The sequence below is a fragment of the Onychostoma macrolepis genome, chromosome 19 (genome assembly GCF_012432095.1).
Source record: "Onychostoma macrolepis isolate SWU-2019 chromosome 19, ASM1243209v1, whole genome shotgun sequence".
NCBI classification, from domain to species: domain Eukaryota; kingdom Metazoa; phylum Chordata; class Actinopteri; order Cypriniformes; family Cyprinidae; genus Onychostoma; species Onychostoma macrolepis.
Genome location: NC_081173.1, coordinates 32,348,784 through 32,366,056, shown reverse-complemented (window position 1 = coordinate 32,366,056; position 17,273 = coordinate 32,348,784).

Sequence of the window (17,273 nt, the reverse complement as noted above, 5' to 3'; positions counted from 1 at the left end):
TATAATCAACTTTTTGCCCTTTACAAAGAAAAATTGGATTCAAAATATAACAAATCTCATAAATTACTCTTGAAATAATGTAAAAAATGTAATTGTTATTGATTCACCTTTGAACATTTTTTAATAAAATAGCAAAAAAAAAAAAAAGTACTATCTAGATGTAAGTAAAATCTTAATAGGTCAATATAACCCTTCTAATTAAGTTATTATTACTGTGTTTCGGTAGTGACAAATTTGGGGAAAGGATAAATATTCCAAAACTTTCTGCAAAATACAATATGAGAATTAACTGCACAATTAAATGTGTACCTTGGATATTATACAATTTGCATACATAAAAATTTTTTGGAAAAAGACCAACTCGGATTTTGAACCAATTCTATAGAATGGCCCATATACAGTTAAACCAAAAATTATTCAGACACTAGATATAATTTTTTAATCTTTTTTTACTAGTTGGTGCAGGACACTATAGTTCATTTATGTAAGTAAGGAGGATAGCAAATTAAAGTGAACCGTGACATATTATACCCAAGTAGCTGAAATTGTCCGCACACTGAAAAAATATAATGTCTTCTATTTTTCATTTGCAAAAGTGAAAAAGTGATAAAAGTGCATCGTGTCTTAAAAACAGACCAAAGAGCAGATGTTTCAGCCCATGCTTTCTTCAGCGCTCATGACGCAAAAAAAAAAAAAGCAACAACACACTTTTATAAACACAACAGCTGATCTTGTGAAGCCAACAATTTCCAAAATTTTACAAATAACATTCAAGATCCATCTCTTCGTTTAATACAGTTAATGATTTCAACTCAAAAATCCAAAAAGCCTCTCTTTGTAACAGGTTACCACCTCTCCTATGCAACATATTATACCCAAAAAATCTTCATAGAGTGGACTTCCAGTAAATTTGGGACCAAAAATTATTCAGATACTTTAACCTGATCATGTTTTGCTGAAGTGTTTTTTCTTTAATTTCTTTAATTGCCTTTTTACACACAGACTGAACAAAATGAAGCATTGCTTGGTAATTGGTTGAGCTAAATTGGTATTATATAATTGTGTTCTGAAATTTAACAGCTGACAGCTATTCAGCCGAATTCATTAAACACCTTTCTATCAGTTATCTGACATTATCAAGATCAATTTGTTCTGACGCAGTTTAACTCTGAGCTCTTATCATATTTTATTACCATTTTATAAACTATAGCGAATAAACTGTGATATAATGTGAGAAACATTGAAGGTGTCTGAATAAATTTTGGTTTGACTGTACATGTACTGTATATACATTTACCGTGGTAAACGCAGTAAACAATACTGGGTGAGATGAAATATAGCATTGTTCTAAGTCTCTTACAGTTTTTCTCTATTGCTAAAACACTACAACCAAGCTTTTGAACTAAAATTTCAAAACCATAATTCCATTTTTGAAAAACACACCCATTTCCCTAAACTATAAACACTATTCCCTGCTTTGACACATGATTCAGGTTTGGTGAACTGTTACTGCAAAACTCTACACACAAATCCCTATATTTCTCAGTGTTTACACCGTGTGGTCATTCACTCAAGTCAGCACAGTTTGAGCTCAATTAGCACACAAGTACCCAAGTGGAAACACTAGGAGTCAAAATTGATCACACACCAGTCAGAGCCTTCGATGATAAAAGGGCCAAAGTCAGCTCATTCAGGTTTGAAACAATGTATCTAGAGAGACGTGAAGGAAGAGGTCGAGGACGCCAGAGAGGAGGAGGAGAAGGGAGTGGAGGAAGAAATGAAAAAAGATGAAGAGTAGGAGGTGGAGGAGGAGTACGGAGAGGAAGAGGAGGAGTGAAGCCCATATGGCAAAAAAAAAAAAAAAAAAATTTGGCAAAAAAGAAAAGAGAAATATATGTTGCTAACAGTGAAGCTCAATGAAATATATTTTTGAAATAGTAAATAGATTTAGTTTCCACCATCATATTCCAAAATATATTTCTGCGGCATAAAAATGCATTTTCTTGGACTGAAATATACTGACATCAAAATATATTTTTTAAATGCTTTTAAAAATATATTTATATATGGCCAAAATATATTGGTAGAAAATATATTTACATAAATATATTTTTGCAAATATGTATTTTTGGCAATTTTTTTGGCATATTTTGAAATATATTTAAAAAAAAAATTTTTTTTTTCTGTATGGGTATGTGTGCGGCCATCAGCCAACGAGGGGTACTCCACCACCATGCCATTCTTGGACCTTATAACACTCCTTGTATATGCTCCTTGGTTTCCTTGGTGGTCTAAGCTTGAGTTCCAGCTTGACCAAAGGGAGCCAGCACAACCAGTGCAGCCTTGCTACCTTGTTGTTTGGGATAATGTCAGCTTCCATCGCTCTGCTGTGTTTCGTGACTGGTTTACCAATAACCCAAGGTTTTCAAACATCTTTCTAACTGCATACTCTCCCTTTCTAATCCCAATAGAGGAGGGTTTTTTTCAGCAGGGCGATGGAAAGTATATGACCGGGAACCGTACATCTGTGTTCATCTCCTCCAGGCCATGGAAGAAACCTGCCTGGATATTTCAGTTGCTGTGTGCCAGGGTTGGATCAGGCATTCAAGGGGATTTTACCCCCGCTGCCAATATAGCCTGTGATGTTGACGAGGTTCTTTGGCCTTTCCCAGACCAAAGACAGGATGCTGGGGCGGAATTATTACGTTCATCATGTGAAAAGTGTTTTTACAGTTTTTTGGGGGGGTGGACCACAAGCAGCATAACTTATTACCGGTTTTTATAGCATTGTTTTAAATGGATCTCATCCGTGTGTAAGACTGTGTTGTAGTGTGTGTGTGTTTGAGGGTTTGTGTGTCATGTCTGAGAGCAAAGTTTGTTTTTTTTCAGCAAGAGTGAGTTGTTTCGAGTGAAGAGCTTCATTTTGACCTGAATATAGGAAGTTTGGGGAATTGAGTTAGAAGTTATGGATTTGTGTTTAGAGGCATAATTTCAAGTAATGTGTTTAAGCAATCGAGAAAAACTGTAATATATATACAGTATAAGATTTTTAAGGCGAGACACCTCAGGTAAAAACAAATGCCTCAGATTTTTACTCTTGTATTTAATTCATTATAAACCGTGGTCTCTTTCACTTAAATTTAGTGTTTTACTTTTATTATTACTCTTTTTTATTTTATTTTACCCTTCTCTTCTGTACAGCACAGTGGTCAACTTTTGTTGTGTTTATAAGTAAATAAATAAAATGAAATAAATAAGAACTTTATTTAAATGTACTTAATAAATATATCTATACTTCCCCAAGTTGATTGATTACAATAAGAATTGCAAACACTTTTTTGTATTACAAGTTCTCTGAAATGTTGTTTGAATATTCAAATGAGGCATTATGCTATCAAATATGCACTCATTTGCATATACAAATCCAGAACAGAAACCTGAACTTTAGATAAAGTCAGCCATATGTATGCATATATATATATATATGTGTGACCCTGGAGCACAAAACCAGTCTTAAGTCGCTGGGGTATATTTGTAGCAATAGCCAAAAATATATTGTTTGGGTCAAAATTATTTTCTTTTATGCCAAAAATCAATAGGATATTAAGTAAAGATCATGTTCCATAAAGATATTTTGTCAATTTCCTACCGTAAATATATCAAAACTTCATTTTTTATTAGTAATATGCATTGCTAAGAACTTCATTTGGACAACTTTAAATGCAATATATATATATATATATGTGTGTGTACAATATATTTGAAATATATTCTATAATATTCTATAATATATAATATGATATTATATGATATATATATATATATATATATATATCAAAATGTATTTCATTTTTCTTCAAATCTGATATGTGAATGCATTTTCTTGAATTGAAATATGGAGGGCAAAATATATTTTAAAACTACAAACAAATACATTTTCACCATGTGCTTAAGAGTAAAATGTTAAATATATATCAGTGTGAATGAAAAATTAATAAAACTTCAGAATATAGAGAGGAATAAAACTGCTAAATTTGCTATATGTAAGAGAAAGAAGGTATGGATTAAAATCTACAGACACAAATAGATAAAGTGCAATAAAATAAACACTTAAATGTATATTTTGGATGTTTTCTTTGCACTAGTCTGAAAGAGGACATGATGAAAATAAAAACAACCCAAAATCTCCAAATTCATTCTCATGTCCACAATAAAACATGGATTTACCATCAGTGCAACAAATCACAAAAACCTTACGATTGTAAACAGACCTGTGGAATTTAAATACCCAAATTTACATATTTACATGCACAAATTTACATGCAGTCCAAAGGTTTGAGAACACTAAAATGCTTCTGTCTAATTTATACACAACATTTGTGCATTACAAAATGTATATTTTATGTTATAACAATATATTATATTATCAGCATAATTTGAGGTAAAAGTTGACAGGAAAAAATATCAAATATGATAATCAGTATTTGGTGTTTGTCTCTTGTGCTTTAATGACAGCAGCACTGAAACCTGATGATGAAGATGATGATGAAGATTTGATTCAAAGAACATCTCAAGCTTCACTTTAAGTTGTCTGTAAGAGTCACATGATCAGTGACACTCATTTACTTACATTTGATTGGTCACCTAGAAATACTGCATTTGATGTCCTTTATTTGATTTAAATGCTTTAAATCCTAAATCTTAAATAAAAAGGCTTTTGAATCACAGTTCACAGCTTGCTTTAATAAAAAAACACATTTGTTATAGCTTATTAACGCCTCATCGCCAGACACGCGTAACTTTTCTTATCAAACTGATGCTCAGACATTGTATATGCTTATTTCAATTCATGATATTAATCAGGAAATTAGCATTGGGTTTTCCAAACTGTGCTCTGTGAGGGAAATGCTGGGCTTCAAGAGTTGATGAAATGCTTAAAATGAATGAAAAAAAAAAATAATTTTAAGAAATAATAATATTAAATAAATAAATATTATATTTATTATATATAAAATATATAAATGCAATTACAAAAACAATCAAAATAAAATGATTACCCGCATATCATGTGACCATCAATGTATAAATAAATAAATATCAAATTATTGTAATATTAACTTGAAATGTTTGTCAATCCCTGAATTAACCCATTAATCATCACCAGAATTTAATTTACATACCATTCTAAAAATACAAAGCTCTTAATATCAGATAAATTCAGTACTTACAGTTCATCTGAGGCTAAAATAAACTTCTGATCAGCTGAATTGTGGGATCCAGACAGCAGAGGACAGCAGAGCGTCACGATCGGACTGAAGCAGATCAAAAATGACGACTCTGTGTCCTCTCTTTCCCAGAATAGCTGGTTTTGGGTTTGTTTTCCTATATACTGACAGTCTCTATACAGTCCTAATTCATTATATCTACTTTTATTTACATTGCTTTGACCGTTCACTGTAGATCCCGCCTTCTCACGCCACGATTGGTCGATTATTACAGCGCCTGTATGCTATTGGTCAAACTAGTTATCTTCAGCAAGTATGATAACAATCGGATTTTATGCAATTTAGAAATCTTTTTAAACAAAAGAGGGCACATGCACGCTGAGATCAGCATCAATAAAGCTCCCTGCTGTATTAAAGTGTGAGTTAATGTTTGACACACTGTAATCACTTACTTCTGAAGTTCATCCGTGGATCGTCACGAGGCTCCTGATGTCATTCACCGCAAACAGGTTTATTCTCTCTCTCTGTAGATCCACACCAAAAACAAGCTTTATTCAGAAACATGAACTGGTTTATGGTAAGTATAAGTCCTAAACAAGGCATTAATGATAAAGCTGATGTCTACTGAACCACTGACTTGTGTTTGTCACACACACATGCATGTATAATCAACTTCATGTGATGCACATGTGTCACACATAAATAAAAAATTTACTTTAACCTGATTAATGAATGCTGTAAAATTGTTATGTAATGATACCAAATGCATTAATGTTAACAAACTGAACGTTATTGTAAAGCGTTGCTGATATACTAAAGTTAAAGTTGCTTTTATTTGATCAAAAATACAGTAAAAATTGTGAAATATTATTACAATTTAAAATTGCTGTTTTCTATGTGAATATCTGTTAAACTGTAATTTATTTCTGTGACGCAGCGCTGTATTTTCAGCATCATTACTGCAGTCTTCAGTGTCACATGATCTTCAGAAATCATTCTAATATGCTGATTTACTGCTCGACAAACATTTCTGATTATTATCAATGTTGAAAACAGTTGTGCTGCACAATATTTTTGTGGATACTGTGATTATCCACAGCATTATATTTTTTTAGGAATCAATAGAAAGTTCAAAAGAGCAGCATTTATTTGAAATAGAAATCTTTTGTAATGTTACAAATGTCTTTACTGTCACTTTACAGTAGTGACCTCCACAAATCTCTGTTTCTATCTCTGAATTTGTCTCATGTGAGTACAGAAACTGATCTCTGCATGTGATCAGGTGTGTTATCAGTCCTTTATTAGTCACTTGCTCTCATTAATGAGCTGCAAAGGAAACAATCAGAAAAAAACAGATCAATAAAGTTGTAAACATGACCTGAAGTTCAGGTGTGACGTTTACAGTCATCTGCCGCTGATTGTGATTCTTAAGTATTCAGTTCAAGTACACTGCAAAAAAATAAACTAATAAATAAAAATAAAATAATAATGATAATACATTTTTTATTTTTTATGTTTTGCATGTGCGTAGGTTTTATTTTGGCATTGGTGGGGACATAACGGCAGATAACAGACACATAGTTTGATCAAAATGATCGCTAGGGACAATTTAGTAGTCACTGGATATTAGGATCATGTCTCTACTAAACCCTTGAAAATCATAACATGCGATGGCCGACTTTAAAAGCTATCTTTGAAGGTTCTCTCCTTAAATATGAAGAGTTCAAACAACAGATTAATGAGTTACTCCAAATTTCTCCAAAAGCTTATGGTCATGATTATAATATAAGTCAGACATTGAAGTGAGTTGCTGTTTTTGTCTCGTGAGGAAAATTCATTCACTTGTTTTGTAGCCACACAGAGACATTTAGTCAGATTTAATGTTCCTAATCTCATTTTGTTAGCGACTTTTCTTTCTGTTTTAAAGATGCTTTTTTTGCATTGTTTGATTACTCATAAGAGAATATATTATAACTGAATTAATTTGTGTTTCCTGCTAGCTAAATTTCACATACATAAACAAAAATTCCCTCGTTCTAAATCTCTCTTTTCTTTATTCAGAGTTGATCTAGATGAGTACATGGAAACTAAGTTCTGTTCATCCTAAAGCAGTGAAAACACCTCTTTGTTTTGTTTTTATAACTGTACTGCCTTAATGGCTGAATTTTTGTACTGTTTAATAAAAACAAGAAATCTGAATCAAAAGATTTGTGAATCCGCTCTGAAGTTTCAATCTAAATAAAATGATTCATGACCTGCGCTCCGTCATCTGAATCTGAATAATGATTCGTAAATAATCATTTCAGATCTGGGGCCGATTGCATAAAATGTTTAGACTAGTATTTAAAAGTTAGTCATCTAATTTTTTTTCTTCAAGACCGGTCATAACTTTTTTAATTCAGTTATGAAAAGGTAGATTGGTCTTATTTTTATTGGAAAAGTAAGACTGATTCCTACCCCAACTGCTCAGAAGTTCCGATCTAAATCAAATGATTCGCGAACCAGCTCCAAAGTTCCGATCTAAATCAAATGATTCGCAAACCGCTCCGAAGTTCCGATCTAAATCAAATGATTCGCAAACCGCTCCGAAGTTCCGATCTAAATCAAATGATTCGCGAACCAGCTCCAAAGTTCGATCTAAATCAAATGATTCAGTAAACCGCTCCAAGTTCGATCTAAATCAAATGATTCGCAAACCGCTCCGAAGTTCCGATCTAAATCAAATGATTCGCGAACCAGCTCCAAAGTTCCGATCTAAATCAAATGATTCGTAAACCGCTCCGAAGTTCCGATCTAAATCAAATGATTCATGAACCAGCTCCGAAGTTCCGATCTAAATCAAATGATCCGCGAACCAGCTCAAGTTCCGATCTAAATCAAATGATTCGCGAACCAGCTCCAAAGTTCGATCTAAATCAAATGATTCGCGAACCAGCTCCAAAGTTCGATCTAAATCAAATGATTCGCGAACCAGCTCCGAAGTTCGATCTAAATCAAATGATTTGCGAACCAGCTCCGAAGTTCGATCTAAATCAAATGATTCGCGAACCAGCTCCAAAGTTCGATCTAAATCAAATGATTCGCGAACCAGCTCCGGTTCGATCTAAATCAAATGATTCATGAACCAGCTCCAAGTTCCGATCTAAATCAAATGATCCGCGAACCAGCTCCGAAGTTCCGATCTAAATCAAATGATTCGCGAACCAGCTCCAAAGTTCCGATCTAAATCAAATGATTCGCAAACCGCTCCAAAGTTCCGATCTAAATCAAATGATTCGCGAACCAGCTCCGAAGTTCCGATCTAAATCAAATGATTTGCGAACCAGATCCGAAGTTCCGATCTAAATCAAATGATTCGCGAACCAGCTCCAAAGTTCCGATCTAAATCAAATGATTCGCGAACCAGCTCCGAAGTTCCGATCTAAATCAAATGATTCATGAACCAGCTCCGAAGTTCCGATCTAAATCAAATGATTCGCGAACCAGCTCCGAAGTTCCGATCTAAATCAAATGATACGCAAACCGCTCCGAAGTTCCGATCTAAATCAAATTATTGATGAAACCGCTCCAAAGTTCCAATCTAAATCAAATGATTCATTACTGAATTAATGCTATTATTAAAACACAATGACAATAATAGTGACTGACAACAAAATTAATCTTAAAAATGTGCACTGTAAAAAAAAAAATCCTGTTAATTTACAGTAAACTACTGGCAGCTAGATTTGCCTGCATAGTGCTGTGATTCTACAGTACACCTACTGTAATATGGAACAACAGTTTATTACCGTAAAAAAATATTACAGTACTGTGCTGTAGAAAATATAATATATACAGTATAACACTGTAGGTGTTTGGTTGCCCTTATACTGTTTTAGTATTCCTACTGTAATCTCAAACTTTATTTCTGTAAAATGTATTAAAATACTGTAGAATGTGATTTTTATGTTATTTATGATTTAAAATTTACATTCTAAAAATTAAAACCACGGAAAATTACTTGAACACAAATTGTTCTGACAAAAGATGGCTTCCAAACATTAGGCTTTTATTAAAGCCAATAATATATAAAATGCATTGAACAGAACACAATGCTCTGACTTCACATGAAGATGTGGTTACAGAACAGAATGCAGAAAGTTTACAGAAAGATGTAGTTGCAGAACAAAGTGCTGTGATTTCACATGAACGCTGATTTGCAGAACACTGTGCTAACTTCACATGAACATCTTGTTTTAGAACAGAATGCTGTGACTTCACATAAACATCTACTATAGTTGCAGAACACAATGCTCTGACTGTGCATTACTAAACAAAGCCCCAATCAAAGTCCAAAAGGTTTTTTTAATGAGGGTGGCCACATGAGGATTCACAGTTGAATCTTGGATACCACCTTCACCTGACTGGCCTTTGTTCCTCTCTCAGGGTTCAATCCAATGCAGTGCCTAAAAAGCAATACAGAAATATGAGATATTAGGCTTGGTAAGTCAAGATTAATTGCACTCTAAGATGCTTACTCATGATAATGACCTCTGTATTTTATAATTATCAGAGAATGATCTAATTTCATATTACCCCGCACCTGAGAAGGACTGACACCAACCCTGTGAGGACTTAAAATGATGCCAACTCTGAATCAACATACAAAACTGCCAAATTTTCATTGCATAATTATCAAAACATGTAAATACTGATTTAACGTGTTTAAAATGAACTGAACACATGATGTTAACTAACTGCATTATTTGTATTATATTAGAACTGTACATTTCTGCCATATAAATATTACTCACAACATGTATTGTTAAAACATTATACAAATAAACAAGATTTGAATTGAAAATTGTCAAACTATTATCCTTAAACGGTCAGTTCACCACTATTTTAATTTTAGTTTTTATTTACTTATAAACATTCCAAAAATGGAGATGTATACATTGCTGGTGCAATGATAGTTTGATAGTTCAAGTTTAATAGGAAGAACTATCAATAACCGAACAAATACATCTGACAGTGCATTGTTGTAAGGATATCAATGGGAGAGGGGTGCATGGTTCATGTTATTGACAGTTCTCCTCTTCCTGTTAAATTTGACTGCAGCATGCAGAAAAAACAGACTAGACACTCAAACATCGTTGCACCAGCCATGTGTAGAGATAAGCAGGACATGTTCAGTCTGAAATGTCCCATTCCTTAAAGCTGTGCTTTGAGATGCTTCTTTGTTTGAAAGAAATAAAGAGAGAGTTGCAGTGGAAGTTAAAGAGAGAGAATTACAGTAAGAACATGCAGTGAGATAACACATAAACCCAGTTGAATGCACAGCTTAAACGTACACGATCAAACTAAACAACTGTAATTATAAAGCTGATATAGGAACAAGAGAGATCTACTAATATACAGCACAGCTTATAGTAAATGACAATTTCTGAACAGAGCTGGGAAGAGGGGCACAATATCGAAACAATATTTACCTTTGAACAAACTCCAGCGTCCTTTAGGCTTCCTCTTGGTACTGTAAGTTGAAGACGTCTTCTTGAAAAATCGCCTTCTTGAACTCTTCCTCCTTTGCTCTTTAATATTTCTGTACACCTTTACTTCTGAAGACACTTGATCTGTTTTTATTTTGCTCAGATGGGGAATCATGATGCGTCGTGGTGTTGCTCTGAGGAGTTATGAGCGGTCTCAGCATCGCACACGTGACTAGACTTAAAAAATACTGTTTTATACCGTAAAATTAAAAAGTAGTTTGCGATTAATTATTTTTATCCGCAAAGGTATCATCATTCACAGTATTCAACTGTATTTACGAAAAACGGTGCATTACTCTAGGAAAATTCCTGTATTTTTACAGCTATTTAATTCAAAAGAAAGAAATTATATTTTGCATACAGAAAATGTATTTTGGACTGTGATATTATTTCCATGCCATTTAATTGGTATTAACATAATGCAAAAATAAATAAATTCATTAACAATTAATTAATTAAAATTTATTGTAAAATGTATTTCGTAACTGTAAAAAAACAACAACAGAAATCATGATCCAGACATAATTTTAAATAAATTAAATTAAATTCACCAAATATAAGTACACACGATAAACAAGTTTCTTGTAAAATATAATAAAATATCGCAAAATACACTGCGAAAAATGTTTTCTTACTCAGGATTGTTTGTTTACAAATTTCAAAACATTATTAAATCATTAATAAAGCATGACTTTGTCTTTTTATTATATTTAAAAATAAAAAATTATGGGTTTTTTTGTTTGTTTTTTTGCAGTGTACACTCAAAAAAATGATTTGGTCTAATTTGCGCCAGTGTTCATGTGTTTCCACACTACAGAGTGTTCAAGTAGAATTGAAGCAGTGCTGGAGTTAAGGAGATAATTATGTGATGATTGATCATTAATGATGAACACCTGCTGTTATCAAGAAGAATCACCGAAGGAAAGAGAAACACAAGAACTACAACTGACTTCAGCCACAGCTGAAGATGAAATCAACTGAAAAAAAAGAAGACATTAAATCTCTCAAGATCTGATTAAACAGCATCAGACTGACCAGATTGACTTTATTTCTGTCAGACTTCTAGAGAAGCTCTTATTGAGAATTAACAGAGGTTTAGATGCTTTATTGTTTTGTTTGAAATCACCATCAAAGAGACCAGTGCTTTTCTACTTGAACACTCTGTAGTGTGGAAACACATGAACACTGGCGCAAATTAGACCAAATCATTTTTTTGAGTGTAGATCGAGACACCCTCGCTGCAGACTGTAGTGCGGTGACGTCAGGTATCTATGTCAGGTATATGTTTGCCGCGCATGCGCAAAGTGACGTATGGTATGTCTATGACACGCATGCGCATTGCGTGTGTAATTTGCATTATGTGGTGACGGTAGGTGTTTTTGCGTTGTGCGTGACGTAACACGTCATAAAAACGCATGCGCATACTTAACAGAATGCTTTAATAAAATGTAAAAGTATTAAGAACTCTAAGGTGGGAAAAAAAAATAAAACAATAAAATGTAATACAGCACATATCCATGATTTTAACCATGTCTCATCTCAGGTAAAATGATACGGAATTACAGAGTTTATTCTGTAATATCTGTGTAGTATTTTATTTACAATTTATTAACATTCTGTTGCACTTTACTTCACTGTGTATTGTAATATTACCCTTTAACGGCGCCTTATATATTTCTTATTAGGCTAGTTAAGATGACATCACTCGTTGGCTCTAGTGGTGCAGATGATAAAACGTGTAATTTTCACATTTTGACGCGATCGACGCAGGTTCGAATCCGCCTTTTAGCAAAGTTTTTTCTCCCTTTTCAAATTTCAAATCACATCAAAAAAGCATTTATTTTCAATAAAAATTAAGGAAATAATCAAAAAGTTGTGAGGGAGGGCTTTATTGTCCCAATAAGGTGATATATCCATTTAATAATTTGAATTAAAATTATAATTTACACTCAATACGTTATTATTGCATAACGTTAATGTTTTATAATGTGCTACAATACTGAGGTACAGGTAATTACCACTGTTTGTAATAAGTAGTTTAAATAGCAGAAAATCCTGCTATCACTTAGTGCAAATAGCTGCTGCCTTTCTTATTTTAATCTGTCCTCTGTCATGGTTCTTGTTTATTTATTTATTTTGGATAATTTTGGACATTTTCCTTTTGCATTGGCAATTCTGCATGTGAAATATTTAAGCCAATAAAGTAGTTTTAAATTCAATTGACTACATACAGTATATTTTCAGTGTCTGCATCCCATTTTATGCATGGTGCCTCCAAAAAAACAAACTGATAACAGTGATCTTTTTTTTAAAATTATTATTTCAAAGAACAAAACAGAAAATATAATTGTATATACAAATATAGATTAAGACTATAGACTATAAACATGACACAGAAGAAAGAAAAAAAATTTGCATCTGCTCATTTTGAAATTCACCTCAATCACTGACAAAACAATCAACCGAGCAGTAGCCCTCAAATTCTTTGTACGAATAAAACCCACACAGAACTCCCCTCCTGTCAGGCCTGTCACGGCTACACCATGTCTTTAAAGACCAGCCTCTGAACGAGATCAGTGAATCAAGCCACTAGATAACGATTATATCATTATCAATAGCCAATCAAAAGCACGTAATCACACATTTTCTTGGCTTTTCATGCTATAACAAATGTGCTCTACAAACACAGTTACAGCAGCCAGAAAAAAGCTAAGATTAAAATCTGATGGTCAAGAGCCCAACTAAAGCAAACCCTGACCGCCACAATGGTGAGGTCAAACTAAACATTTTCAATAAAACAACTAAACTTCTGTTAATTCTCAAATAATTTGCATAGACATATGACAGAAATAAAGTCAAATTGTAATGTGTGAAGCTGGTAATGCTGTTTGTGGAGTTGTTTAATCAGATCTTGAGAGATTTAATGATGTCTTGTATTTCAGTTGAGTTCATCTAAGGCTGTGGCTGAAGTCAGATGTAGTTCTTGTTTCTCTTTCATTCAGTGATTCTGCTTGTTAACAGCAGGTGTTATCTATAAGGAGAGTAAATATTGAAGCAGTGCTGGAGTTAAGGAGATAATTATGTGATGATTGATCATTAATGATGAACACCTGCTGTTATCAAGAAGAATCACCGAAGGAAAGAGAAACACAAGAACTACAACTGACTTCAGCCACAGCTGAAGATGAAATCAACTGAAAAAAAAGAAGACATTAAATCTCTCAAGATCTGATTAAACAGCATCAGACTGACCAGATTGACTTTATTTCTGTCAGACTTCTAGAGAAGCTCTTATTGAGAATTAACAGAGGTTTAGATGCTTTATTGTTTTGTTTGAAATCACCATCAAAGAGACCAGTGTTTCCTTTTGTTGGGCTCTGGGCTCTTGACCCTTGACATGTTGGTGTTAATATTATACTGGTTGCTTTAGTTGTGTGTTTATATAGAACACACTTCGTTTAGCCAGTGAAGCTAAGAGAAAAAAAAAGAAAAAAAAAAAAGAGTTGTGGGCGAATGATCCTCCAACATCTGATTGTATGGATGTAGTACTGTTTTAGATTTTTTTATATAGCTTCAGATGTAGTAGTCTTGTAAAATCAGATAATTTAAATAATTTACAAATCACTTTGTGCTCAAAAAGTTTTCATCTGTAACAACGCAAAGATCACAGACATCAAGAATCAGCGTATGAATCTCAACAATGGTGACAGTCAACAAAATGCTTCATGGTGCAATGCATGCTGGGTACCAGCATAGTACAAGACTCTCCCATGTATCCCAGCATGCATTGCAGCATGAATAAACAACGCGGCTGAATTGTCTGATTATTTTCTTTTATTCGTACTATTTTATTTTACGTATGCTGTTATAGTTGTGACTTTTAGTAGCTTGTTTTGTGATGTTTAGAGTTTTATCTGAATATTTTCTTGACTGTCACCATTGTTGAGATTCATACACTGATTCTTGATGTCTGTGGTCTTTGTATTGCTACGGATGAAAACTTTATGTGCACAAGGTGATTTGTAAAGTATTCAAATTATCTGATATTTACAATACTGCAAGATATGAAGCCACGAAAAAATCTAAAACAGTATAATGTCTATATAATCAGAAATTGGACTTGAAATGAGGTCAGGGACCAGTGACAAGATCTACCCACAACTCTTTTTCACTTGGCTTCGCTGGTTAAGCTAAGTGTGTTTTAAATGATCACACAATTAAAGCAACCAGCGTAATATTAACACCAACATGTCAAGGGTCAAGAGCCCAGAGCCCAACAAAAGGAAACACTGGTCTCTTTGATGGTGATTTCAAACAAAACAATAAAGCATCTAAACCTCTGTTAATTCTCAATAAGAGCTTCTCTAGAAGTCTGACAGAAATAAAGTCAATCTGGTCAGTCTGATGCTGTTTAATCAGATCTTGAGAGATTTAATGTCTTCTTTTTTTTCAGTTGATTTCATCTTCAGCTGTGGCTGAAGTCAGTTGTAGTTCTTGTGTTTCTCTTTCCTTCGGTGATTCTTCTTGATAACAGCAGGTGTTCATCATTAATGGTCAATCATCACATAATTATCTCCTTAACTCCAGCACTGCTTCAATTCTACTTGAACACTCTGTAGTGTGGAAACACATGAACACTGGCGCAAATTAGACCAAATCATTTTTTTGAGTGTATAATGACTGTAAACTATATAAATGATCGTTGTCTCTGTGATTTCCATATTTCATGTCTCTTACCAAACTCTCTTTCTGCTCATGCAATACAATTATTACAAATCAAACATGTAAGCAGCATGAAACATGATAATGTACTGTCGTCATAGATAAAGCACCCGAGTGTGTTATATAAGAGCTTCACGTCAGGGTTTATTCAGTGATAATCACTCTGTTACGCCTCACTTATTTCATGCCTTAAAAATGACATTCCTCCTAGTTAGAGAAATGATTACAACAACAATTAATGTAGTATCAATCCCAAATGATTGACCAGATGAGATGTGCTCTTGTGCCAAACAGCATCTCATTTTATGTAAGCGTTTTGGACGAGTCAATAAGTTGCTCGAGAACATCTTCATCTGACTGCTGTTCAATCTGTTCAAACACCATCAATCATTTATTACATCTCAAATCACAGCGTATCACCGATGCTCAATGAGCCGCTGTCATTTATTATTTAGCATGTTGGACTTCAGTGCTGCGGTATGGAATGTGTGTGGATTTATGATGCTACAGGGAGAATCTGTCAGATAACGCACTCTTGACCTGTAAACCCACCCTTGTAAAGTCATTAAGCATCAGTTTGATCGCTGTCAGGCCTGATCACAACAGTCTCTCTTCACTCATGCTCGGTTTAGCGCTCATGTTGTTGAAATAAGCCGTCAGTCAAACAGCAGTGGATCTAAATCACTGATCTTTTTATTAAAACACAATGACAAGTGATGAAGAAATAAATGAGCGACTGAGTGTGGGTCGTAGTTCACCTCAATTTTTAATAAAGAAAAAATATATATTTTTCATACAGGAAATGAAGCCTAATTCATATTTTTTTCTTTATTATTATAATCAGTATTATTTTAGTAACACTGATGTGCTATTATAGTTTTTGTTAATATATGTTATTTTATATTTTGTGAATTCACTTTAATTTTAGTTAAAGTTTTAGTAATCTTGTTGTGTTTTTGTCATTTTTATTATTTGTTATTTTGTTTTTAAATACTGTATGTCTATATAATATTTATTATTTGTAATTATATATATATATATATATATATATATATATGCAATCCTCTATAAATACACATGTATGTATGCTTATGGTTGTTCAAAAAAAAAAAGCCCAAAACATATACTATGATATAACAAAAAATATTAGTAATATTTATTCTACCAAAGTTTGGGGTCAGTAAGTTTTTTATATATTTTGGAAATCGACTATTTGACAAAAAATACAGTAAAATCAGTGTTATATAAATATTTGTAATATTTAATCTGGTTAAAATTTAACCTGGATTAATGAATGCTGTGAAACTGTTATGTAATGATACCTAATGCATAAATATTAACAAAGTGAATGTTATTGTAAAGTGTTGCTGATATATGAAACTTTAAAGTTGCTTTTATTTGGTCAAAAATGCAGTACAAGCAATGAAATATTATTGTGATTTCAAACAGCTGTTTTCTATGTGAATATCTGTTAAACTGTAATTTATTTCTGTGATGCGCAGCTGTATTTTCAGCATCATTACTCCAGTCTTCAGTGTCACATGATCTTCAGAAATCATTCTAATATGCTGATTTGCTGCTCGAGAAACATTTCTGATTATTATCAACGTTGAAAGCAGCTTTGCTCCACAATATTTTTGTGGAAACTGTGATACATTTTATTTTTCAAGATTCACTAATCAATAGAAAGTTCAGAAGAGCAGCATTTATTTGAAATATAAATCTTTTGTAACATTATAAATGTCTTTACTGTCACTTTTGATCAATTTAATGCATCATACTGACAGAACTTTTCTGT